Here is a 12,206-nt window from a genome sequence, read left to right on the forward strand (position 1 = left end):
AGGTTGTTTAAGTCATGTCTGAGCCTGGTCAGTGGCTTTAGATCAACTGGTGACACCTACCTCAAAGGAGTGGTGTGCTCCTAAACTGGGATCAGAGCAATATCTCTAGTGAGAGTAGATCCTAGGAAAGCATAGAGTAATCCCCTGGACCATCATTGGTGGAAGCAAAACCACAACAACCTACCAAAAAATCCTACAAAGCCCCCAAAGGCAACTGGCTATTCTCCCACTGAGACACGTGTAGGTGGGTGGGTGACTAGAGAAATGATGAGGCCAGCTTAAACAGTAGTCACCCCACCCCAAAGCTGATTGGGTATGTGTGGTCATGTGCCCCAAAGACAGTGATGTATGCTCTTACACGGCTTTGCACAACTCCTGCCCCCTCTCCCTGTATTAGCATGCTGGAGAGAAGGTGTGATCATGTACCATTACCTAGGTCACTAAATGTCAAAAACATAGCTATTAAAAGTCCAATACAATGCAGATTGTTGTTAATGTAATAGCATTGACAGTTGTATTTTGCAGCTAACAGAACATTAAAAACCAAAAACAAACTCCACACATAACAGTTTGCCTAAAATATAATATAATCTAAACTTAGGGGAGGAAGAGAGAGAGGCAGTAGTAACAAAACAGCAGATGGAGGGGAATCATCTGAAGTTAGCAGGGACTTGCCTATTGGTTCACTAGCTGAGGACCAAAGCATATTAATGCATGAAAAGAAATAGGACCAATAAATTATGTCTAATCATGTCAGTCTACTTTCCCTATTTTGGTAGTTAAAATAGAAAGTGAACATTTTATTTTATTATTACAGTCTTAATCATCCTTTATTAAGTGTTTTAATTAAATGTCTTATTTTTTCTGGGATTTAGTTACTGTCTTATAAAACTTGCCCGAAGCTAAAATCAGGAGTTTCTAAGAAAACATTCTCTCTTCTTTTCCATTTTATTGATATTCCAAATGTGGTATGACAGCTGTTTTCATAGAGGAGAATTCATGGAATATTAGTGCAATATGTCTAAGTTAGGCTGCCTTTACAAAAAAAAAAAGCTCTCTTTAGCCTCCATGGCCCTCAGCCAAATCCCTACTGGTGGAAGCTGAACTAAAGAGGTGGTTTTTTTTACTGAAACCCGCTGTGATAACTCGTATAAGAAATGCTTTCACACATGCAATTTGTTTTACAGTTGCAAAACTATGAAGAGAAACCTTCAAGTGTTCTCACCAAGTCCCATTCAATTACAACCCACTGAATATTGGCCCCCCTTAAGTCTCTTTGAAATGACAAGGTGGTATATGTGAGCTGGAGCTTGGTGAACAGTGCCCGTGAATAAAAGACACCACATTCCTTTGGAACCAGTTGACTTGTAAGTAATTTGTATAAGGACCATTGGTGAGTGAAATGGCTGTAAATGCACATTGACAGGCCTCTGCATTTATCTCATAAATAGGTCATTTACATCATGTCAATATTTTAAATACTTTTTTATTTTAAGAGTGTTTCCGAAATTGAATTTGTTTTATCTTTTTCATGGTACTAAAATGTGGGTAAATAATGAGAGTAGCTCCATTCCTTAAGGTTTCAGGTCCAACTTAGTGTTTCAGGTCCAAATCGTGTTTGGTATCATACCAGGACATTGAGTACAATGTACAATTAATAGTGTATTCCAACAAAAAGGAAAGAATTCTGTGACAAATTAGCTCTATCCACTTATTTTGTAAATGTCCATAGTTTGCACAGTTTCAAAACCAAAAATCAAGGCTCCTCATGAACGCACTATGTAACCCTGTCCCTACCCCCTGCCCACTACTGAACACAAGTACAGAATTTGTCTCTGCTTTGTTAAACACAAACAATAACACCCACCACAGACTCCTTAACTAAACAATTGGGTATCATAATTAAAGAGTTCTTCCAGTGAAATTCGTTCCCCTGCATAAGCTGCTACAGGATATCTGCAACGGATGCTCCTAAGGGCCATCCACCATGCCCTTTTGCCATATAGGAAGGAAGGGGTTCTGGGTGAAATGCTAGTTAACCATTTTTAACTAGGATACAGTTAGGAATGTATCCTAACTGCAGGATACATTTTTGCCCCTTAGGTTGGGTGAAAAAATTCTCTCTCTCTCTCTCTCTCTCTCTCTCTCTCTCTCTCTCTCTCTCACACACACACACACACACACACACACACACACATGTAAAATGCTTTTACATATTCTACAGTTTAATCTCTTGCATCTTAACTCTCTGTAACAAACAAGACCTGTTCACAAAACCATTTAGAGGTCTGTTTGAGAGCTCTTACCTAAGTAGTAGCATACAAGCAGAACCTCCACTTGGGTCAGCAAACTCAGGAAAAATAGATTGTCAGGCACGGCATCCATGGTTGAAATCATGGCTGGAGTGCTGGGGAATGGATTCGCTGTAATTTATAAAAGCTCTATTTTCCTCTCTAGGCCCCAGTGCTGGTTGAGAATGTTTGTACCTAGTGTTGGGTTCTCAGGGCAGAGTGGGAATTCTGTTGGTGTACCACCCACCTCGCTGCCCAGCTGTGGTCATGGAGGTAGTCTCAATTTAGTGTTGAGGACTCCCAGAATGATTGTTCTGAGTGACTTCAACATCCATGCTGAAGCTGCCTTGTCTGGAGTGGCTTAGGACTTCATGGCCACAATGACAACCATGGGTCTGTCCCAACATGTTGTTGGCCCAACACATGAGTTGGGTCACACTCTGGATTTGATTTTTTTTTTTTTACTAGACAGGTGGATGGTGATTTGAAAGTGGGGGATATGTTATCTATGCCCTTGTCACGGTCAGATAACTTGCTTCTGAGGCTTAGAGTCTTAGCAGCTACACCACTCTGTAAGGGTGGAAGTCCTATTAAAATGGCCAACCCCCTGAGATTGATGGACTCCGAATGACTGCTGAGGGCTGTGGGGGATTTCCCAGCTGGTATGGCAGGTGCTCCTGTCAAAGCCCTAGTTGCTTTATGAAATTGAGAGATGGCTCGGGCGGTTTACATAATCGCTCCCAAGTGCCCTCTCCTGCAAAGCAGAGCCTGTGCAGTGCCTTGGTATACACCTGAGCAAGCTGAGAGATGCTTGGTCTAAGTGGAGGAGAACTCGGGGTGAGTCTGAGCGAACCCAGGTTAGAGCTCACTATTGAGCCTATTCTGTGGCAGTGATGGAACAGAAGAAACTTTTTGGGGGTCCAACATTGAATCCTCTTAATGTTGTCCACTGGGGCTTTTCCTGGTGCTGCGGGGCCTTTTGAAATCTGGCCCGAGGCAAGATGAATTTGAATCCTCAGTAGCATGCTGAGATACATTTACATAGCACTTTGAGGGTAAAGTCGCTCATGTCCACCATGAGTTGGACACAGTTAATGCAGTGTCATTGGGAGAGGTGTTCAGAGTAACACCTAGTCCAGTTTTGCTAGAGGAGTTTCAATTATTGATGCTCGAGGATGTGGACAAGGTGTTTAGTTGAATATGGCTGAACACATGCATGTTTGTCCCTTGCCCTTCATGGCTTATTAAATCTAGTAGGGTGGGAATTTTTAGCTAGCTCCAGCAGGTTCTAAATGCCTTATTGAGAGAGAGAGAGAGAGGTCCCAGCTCCATTGAATAAAGCTATTATTCGACCACTCCAAAAGAAACCCAGTCCGGCCTGTGCCAATATTCCCCTCCTGGGCAAGGTGCTTGAGTGTGTAGTGGCTGACCAGCTCCAGACACTCTTGGAGGAAACAGACTATCTAGATCCATTTCAATCAGGCTTCAGGCCTGGCTTTGGAACAGAAACTGCTTTTGGTCACCTTGTGGAATGACCTGTGCAGAGAGAGAGAGAGAGTGAGAGAGAGAGAGAGCAACCCTGTTAATTCTCTTGGACCTCTCAGCGTCTAATTTATTTATTTATTATTTATTTAGTTTTACATTTATATTCCGTTCTTCCTCCAAGGAGCCCAGAGTGGTGTACATGGTAATGTTTATCCTCACAACAAACCCTGTGAGGCAGGTTAGGCTGAGAGATACGTTACAGGCCCAGAGTTACCCAGTGAGTTTCATGACTGAATGGGGATTTGAACTCAGGTCTCCCCAGTCCTAGTCCAACACTGTAACCACTATACCACACTCGCTTTTGATGCCATTAACCATGGTATCCTTTTGGATAGGCTGGCTGAGTTGGGTGTGGTTCCACTCCTGTCTCAAGACCAGTTTCCATAAGGTGGTGCTGGAGGCGTTTACTGCTCAAACCCTTGGCAGTTGTGCTTGGGGGTTCTGCAGGGTTCCATTCTTCCCCCTATGCTGTTTAACATTTACATGAATGTTGCTGGAAGAGGTCGTCCAGATATTTGGCCTGATGTATCATAAGTATGCAGATGACACTCAGTTGTATCTCTTCTTTTCATCAGATGCAGGTGAGCTGGTGACTGTCCTGAATCAGTGCCTGAATGCAGTAATGGACTGGATGAGGGTAAACAAGTTGAGACTCAATCCAGACAAGACAGAAGTGCTGTTGATCAGTGGTTCCTCTGCCCAGGTGAATGATGTTCAGCCTGTTCTAGATGGGGTTGCACTCCCCCGAAGGACCAGGTTTGCAGTCTGGATGTGATCAGCACTGTTGCTAGAGGCTCAAGTGGCCTTTGTGGCTCAGAGCACCTTTTATCAGCTTCAGCTGATACACCAACTGCGGCCTTACCTGGATAGAGATAGCTTGGCGACAGTTACTCTGGTTACCTCTCACTTAGATGACTGCAATGCATTGTCTGTGGGGCTGCCTTTGAAATCAGTCTGGAAACTTCAGCTGGTACAAAATAGGGCCACAAGATTATTAACGGGGACTGGATGTTTTGAGCACATTAGGCCTGTACCTCGTCAGCTGCACTGGCTCCCAGTCTGTTTCCTGGCCCAATTCAAAGTGCTCGTATTAACCTTTAAAGCTTTAAATGGCTTGGGACCAGATTACCTGAGAGAGCGGCTTGCCCCATACTATCCCGAAAACCTTAAGATTTTCTTCGGAGGCCCTGCTCTGAGTGCCCTTGCCAAATGAGGTGAGGCAGGTAGCTACTAGAGAGAGGGCTGTTTCAGTGATTGTACCCAATTTATGGAATAGGCTCCCCAGCGAGGTTTGCCTGGCTTCATCACTTTATTCTTTTAGATGCCAGGTAAAGACCTTTTTGTTCACTCAGGCCTTTTAAGTTTTGATTTTTAAATTTGATTTTTAAAACTGATTTTTTTAAAAGGTTTAAATTTTTTAATTGTATTTTGTATTTCCCCCCTTGTGTTGTGTTTTCATGTGTTATGTTTTTATTTGATGTTTTAATGCTATGTTATGGGGTGGCTAGTTGTTGTTGTTACTCGAAGGTCTCTGTGCCTTTCTAGCATGTTTTACTCTGGACTACCCCTGGAAAGCCTCATGATATCTCATGATATCAGCAGCTGTCCTCTGATTGGTGATGAAGGAGTAAGAAGTGGACCCAGCTCTGATGAAGCTGCTCTAACTACAGGATTATAGAGTGTGCTTCACAAAGTGGCACATCCATGGAAAGCCATGCCTTTAGCCACATCTCTCTATTATTTCCGTGCCTGCTTGGTCCTGATGACAGGGTACAAGGAATTAACGGTGTGCATAGAACCAGCTGGTCCAGTTTGGTTCGAGTCTGAACTGGACTCAGACTGGACCAGGCCAGTTCAGTCTGCACCCCTTTGAAACCCCCCCCCCAGTTCAGTTTGGTCCGGGGGGGTTCACAAGTTGTTGTGTTTTTTAATTTCTTTCTTTTTTTACACTTATCCCCTCTGGGGGAGTTGTCCAAGGCGGTGGCGGGGTGTGTGTGTGTGTGTCCTGCGAGGGTTCCCCCACTGGCCTCCATTATTTGAGAAATCAGCTGTTCAGCCATGCTTCACCCCCTCTTCAGCCTTTCCCCCTTTGTCATGCCTAAGCCATGCAGAGGCCTGTTGCGCAGGCATGGCAGCCTCCAAAATTGCCACCACACCAAGGGGGAAAGGCCAAAGAGCAGCTGAAGAGCAGATGAAGGGCCAATTTCCGGCAAGGGGAGGGTGAACCTCTGTGGACCCCCCTCGGACAACTCCCGCAGAGGGGGTAAGTGTAATTTAAAAAACAAAACTCATGAACCCCTCGGGGGTGGGTTCGGTCTGGCATTGGACCAAACAGTGGTGGTTTTGTTCAACCTCAAACAGTCAAACCAAAGCGGTTCGATGTTGAACACATTCAACGTTGAACTAGTTTGCACATTCCTATGTACAAGGAGTTAGTGGATCCACATGACCAAAAAAGTATGGTAGGAGAACTCTCTCCTCCTCCTGCCTCAGTTATGAGCAGGGTACAAAAGCTGGGTTATTCTGCCTTAAGCAACCTGGGCTGGAGGGATTTATTTGGGTTCTCACAGTTATGCAAAACAGGGTAACCCAGCTCCTACCCTGCTTTTAGTGGTTGTATGAACAGGCCTTTCGTGTTATTGAAGACCGCAGGGGATTCTGGTGTTAATGAGGCTGAAAGAGTTGGAGGAGGAAAGACAGGCAGAAGAATAGTGAGTAAGTTTATGCTTATTAAAACTCTGTGGAGTAAGTTAGGCTGAGATATAGTTAATTGCCCAAGGCCAACTTAGTGAGCTTTATGACTGACCAAAAATTTGAACTTGGGAATTACACTCTTTCTTGCATTTCACTTTACATCACAAATGCATGAAGGAGTTTGATCAAATGGTGGCATAAACAAGGACATTAATAGTAAATGCAAAGGAAACTACAACATGGCTCTTCTTTCTGTATCTCTGATGAAATAAATTGTATTGCTTATTGGTTTGGAACAAGTCAAATTAATTGCACTTGATGTCACAAAAGCAAGAAAACTTTTATAGAAAACTCATTAGTCTTAACCAGGAACATTCTCAATCTCATTCCTTTCTGTAAATTTCAATTTTGGAAACAAAGAGCAATTTCCTATAACCAGTGTTCATGGAAAGGGAGAAAGTGTTTGTATGCTATATTTATCTATGTTCCCCTTACTCAGATAATCTAATTTTCACCTGATTAAAATATGCAGCAATGCAGCTAAATTGCAAGATTTATTCTGTTGTGTTTACTTAAATGTAGGGTATGCACTGCAGTACAAAGTTGTACGCTGAGACCTCAGTAGTACAGTACAGAAAACCTGACATGCAGCAGACATATTGGCACAAATGAAGACCTTTTTCTTTCTTTTTTTTTTGGCCAAACTGAAGATGATGGGAGGAAGGAAAGTGGGACTTAAATTAGTTCCTGCCCCCAAACATATGTGATGCATTTTCAGGGCCTACAACACCAACCATCTTTGTTTGGTGGTGTGTGTGTCTATTTGCAGAAAGGTAATAGTACTCACAACTTACATAATGCCCTTCAAATACATATTATTTTGGCAACCTTCACAACAACCCTGTTAGGTAAGGCAGTATTAATATTTCCGTGTTGCAGATGGGCACTGAGGCTGAGAATGTACTGAGTGTGTGGTTGGGATGAGATTTGAATCAGAACCTTCTGATTCACATTCTTAGCTACTATGCTACCTCAGTTCCACACTAATGATGGATATGCAGTTAGGTGTGAAATTTTGCACACACAGGATTATGTTCAGAAAGGCAATCTGCATGCAGAAGTCTATTTCCACAGTCTACATTGTCTTGCTGGATTGGGATATCTGAATGGAATAGAAGCACCAGAGCCAGCTAGCTAACATCTCCCCAACAGAGATGCTGGGGCGGGGGAAGGGAGTAAAGCTAAACACATCCATCCCATTCCAGCAACAGAAATCTGTTCAATGAAACAGACCTGTGTTCATTACTGAAGCAGATGCACATGTGCATCTTATCTATATATTGATGTTCAGTAAACTGGATTTTTAATGAAGTTATTCATTCCTATCCAGGGCTACTAGTTGTTGCACCAGCTCCATGTTATTTTTTAATCTCATTTGAAATCTTTCGTGGACATTTTCTAAACTGCAAACCATTCAAGTCTCCATTGCTCTGTTTCAGAATACATGTTCCATTTTCTATAAGGGACCATTCAGACATTTTCAAGTGAGTTCCATATTTTGCAAGTTGGCCCTTCTTGTAATAAGTGGCTGGCATGAATGAGTGGACAGATCTCAGAGCTCAGCAGACCTGTAACTTTACTTTACTTATTCAGTCTCTGCCAGCTCAGCATATTGTCTGTTCTGGAGAGCCGATATTGGCTGTCAGAAGCAGCATTCTCTCCTGATTTAAAAGATCATTCATTTTGCCATTGCCCTTCAGCTATATCAGAGCCAGTTTTTTGCAGTTAAGAGAGGGAATTAAGGCAAAGTGAAGGTCTTGGGCATTCATAAGAATGGGTGTACAGCCTGCCCATAGAGTTGAGGATTCGCTTCATACCTTAGGAGGCTCACAGGGCTCAAAACCTACAAGAGAAATGTTTGTAGTCTGAACAAAACTCTTTTGTTTATATTTTATTCATTGTTTGGAAGGGGAAAATAATCAGTATATCAGTTTTGTGTCCACTCCTTTCACTTTTTCACACTCCCCATTCCCATAGCCACATGCAACACACAAACACCACTCTCTCATACGCATAACGTTCACGACACAGGGCTGGTTCAGATGAATCTCAGTTAGAGCCTGGCTTTGCATGAAGTTTCTGAGCCTCGGATATGTGTGCTCCCCACTCCTGTCCCCATGCAAGTGTCCACTTCCTATCTAGTTTCAAATAAGCCGAGATTGGTTGTGTTATCCAAATCCACTGATCTTATTCTAACCTACAGTACTTGCTTCATATAACTCAAGATCTGTAACACTTAAAGCTTTTGGGTACAGATCTTGAATTATTCGAAGTAAGTAGGTTAAAATAATGGGCTGCTTATATGTGCATGCTTCGCAGGGGTAGTTTATGCGGGATAAAGGAGGAGAAGGGTGGTGAGGATTTGGGGCTTGAAGGGCTAACTTCCCACCACTCATGAGATAGTGGTCAGCAGGCTACAGTATATACAAATTCTGTTTATTATCAGCTTTGGCTGATACGCCAGCTGCATCCATTTCTTCAGATAAATGACCTCACCTCCAGACTTGACTACTGCAATGCGCTCTATGTGGGGCTGCCTTTGTACATAGTCTGGAAACTGCAGTTGATACAGAATGCAGCAGCCAGGTCTCTCTGTGTCATCTCGGAGAGACCATATCACTCCTATCTGAAAAGATCTACACTGGTTATCAATAAGATTCCAGGCAAAAATCTTGAGATGAACGATCTCAAAACAGTGGTACACGTGCTGGTAACTTCTAGGCTGGATTACTGCAATGCGCTCTTCCGTACGTAGTCCAGAAACTGCCAGCCCGGCTGCCAGGATGAGGAGGGAATGGGACGGCTTGAAAGCTGGTCAGAAACTGCAGCTAGGCAGGTGAGGGGAGGAGAACCCAGGGCCTAAGCTGTTTAGGGCTTTATAGGTAACTAGCTTGGCCGGGCACAGAGCATCTGCGCCTCTGCCTGCCCGCCTGGACCAGCTGGTTACCTATAAAGCCCCAAGCAGCTTAGGCCCTAGGTATTTAAGAGAACATCTTCTTTGCCATGAGCACCACAGCCTGCTAAGATTATTTGGAGAGGTTTGCCTGTGGCTTCAGCCAACTCATCTGGTGGCTACTTGGGAATGGACCTTCTCCATTGCAGCCCCTGGACTTTGTCAGTCAGTCATCCTTTATTGAGGTCATAGACCAATATTTGGACTTTGGAATGTGCGCCCTCATGAAATAAGAGCCTCCCCATCTTCGGCAACTTTAAAAAAGGCACTGAGGACCCATTTATTCACCCAGACTTTTAATTAGATTTATAGTTTTAAATAATTTTAATAGTGGGTTTTAAATGTTTTTAATCTTTTAAATAATTTTAATTGTTAATTGACTTAAGGTTTTAAATGATTTTAATTGTAAACTGCCCAGAGACACAAGTTTTGGGCAGTATAGAAATATTTTATTATTATTATTTATTATTATTTTAAACAGTCAGACAGGTGTTATTGACTGGTTTGTTTTATCCAGGCATCGAGACCTTCCCAAGGACCTGGGATGCCAGAATTTTATTGTCAATGTTGTTGCTGTTGTTATAGATATCGTCGCAGAATATAGGCTGTTCCCAGTAAAGCTGCTTTTTGTAATTGGCTAATGGTGATTTCTGTGGCCCCTATGGTGTTGAGGTGCTCTTCAAGGTCTTTTGGAACTGCACCCAGGGCACCAATTACCACTGGGATTATTTGGGTCTTTTTCTGCCACAGCCTTTCAATTTCAATTTGTAGATCTTTGTATTTGGTGATTTTTTCTATTTCTTTTTCTTCTATTCTGCTATCCCCTGGTATTGCTATGTCGATTATTTTGACTTGTTTTTCTTTCTTCTCGACTACAGTGATATCTGGTGTATTGTGTGGCAGATGTTTGTCTGTTTGTAGTCGGAAGTCCCATAATATTTTTACATCATCATTTTTTTCAACTTTTTCAATTTTATGGTCCAGCCAATTTTTGGCTACAGGTAGCTTGTATATTTTGCAAATATTCCAGTGTATCATCCCTGCTACTTTGTCATGCCTTTGTTTGTAGTCAGTCTGTGTGATCTTTTTACAACAGCTGATTAGGTGGTCCACGGTTTCATCTGCTTCTTTACAAAGGCGGCACTTGCTGTTTGTGGTGGATTTTTCGACTTTTGCTCTTATTGCATTTGTTCTTAGTGCCTGTTCTTGTGCAGCCAGTATTAAACCCTCTGTTTCTTTCTTCAAGTTGCCATTCTTAAGCCATTGCCAGGTCTTGGTGATGTCTGATTTTCCACTTATATTGTGCAAATATTGACCATGCAGTGGTTTATTTTTCCATTTTTGTGCTCAGTTCTTGACTTGTTCTTTCTTGTAGGCCTGTTTTGTTTCATTGGTGTTGAATAGTTTCACATTATTGACCATTTTAAGTGCATCTTCTTCACTGTCCTTGATATATTCTTCAAGGCCTCTTTTCTCCTCCTCTTCTGTTTGATGGACTTGCAGCATTCCTCTTCTACCTGAGCTGTGAGGGAGGTATAGCCTATCGACATCACTGCGGGGGTGCAGAGCATGATTGATGGTCATGATTTTCCTGGTCTTAGGATCTAGCGTCTCTAGCTCTGCCTGGGTCCAGTCTATTATTCCTGCAGTGTATCTGATAACAGGTATAGCCCAGGTGTTTATGGCTTGTATGGTGTTCCCGCCATTGAGTTTGGACTTGAGGATTTTTCGAACTCTCCTGATGTATTCACTTCCAATTTTTCTTTTAACTTCAGTGTGTGCGATGTTATCAGCCTGGAAAATGCCCAAGTATTTGTAATGTTCTTTCTCTTCCAGGTTCTTGATCTTGCTTCCATTGGGCAGTTCTATTCCTTCTGTTTTTCTTATTTTCCCTCTGTTCATTATTAATGCAGCACACTTGTCTAGTCCAAACTCCATTGCTATATCACTACTGAATATACGGACGGTGCTTAACAGTGATTCGATTTCTGACTGGAACTTTCCATACAACTTCAGATCGTCCATGTACAGCAGATGGCTGATTTTACTTGATGTTTTAGATGTTTGGTATCCGAGGCCTGTTTTGTTTAGTATTTGTGAAAGCGGGGTCATGGCGATTACAAACAACAGAGGGGATAGTGAGTCCCCTTGGAAAATGCCTCTTCTAATGCTAACCTGTCCTAGTGTCTCGCCATTGATTGTTAACTGTGTACTCCACATACTCATTGCTTTTAAAAATAAATATCTGAACGTTTTTGCTGACACCAGTTGTTTCTAAACATTTTAGTATCCATGTGTGAGGCAATGAATCGAAAGCTTTCTTGTAGTCAATCCATGCAACACTTAGATTTGTTTTTCTTCTCTCGCAGTTTTCTACAATCATTTTGTCAATCAGCAGCTGGTCTTTTGTGCCTCTGCTGTTCGGGCAATTTCCTTTCTGTTCAACTGGAAGCTGTTTATTAGTTAATAAGTGTTGCATCACTGCATCTGCTATTATTCCAGTTAATAATTTGAACATGGTTGGCAGGCAGGTTATCGGTCTAGAATTACTTGGAACTGCACCTTTTGCTGGGTCTTTCATAATGAGATGAGTTTTCCCAGTTGTTAGCCATTGTTCAATATCACCGCCTTTCATAATGTGATTGAACTGTTTTGATAGTTGT

The sequence above is a fragment of the Hemicordylus capensis genome, chromosome 3, assembly GCF_027244095.1.
Source record: "Hemicordylus capensis ecotype Gifberg chromosome 3, rHemCap1.1.pri, whole genome shotgun sequence".
Classification (NCBI taxonomy): Eukaryota; Metazoa; Chordata; class Lepidosauria; order Squamata; family Cordylidae; genus Hemicordylus; species Hemicordylus capensis.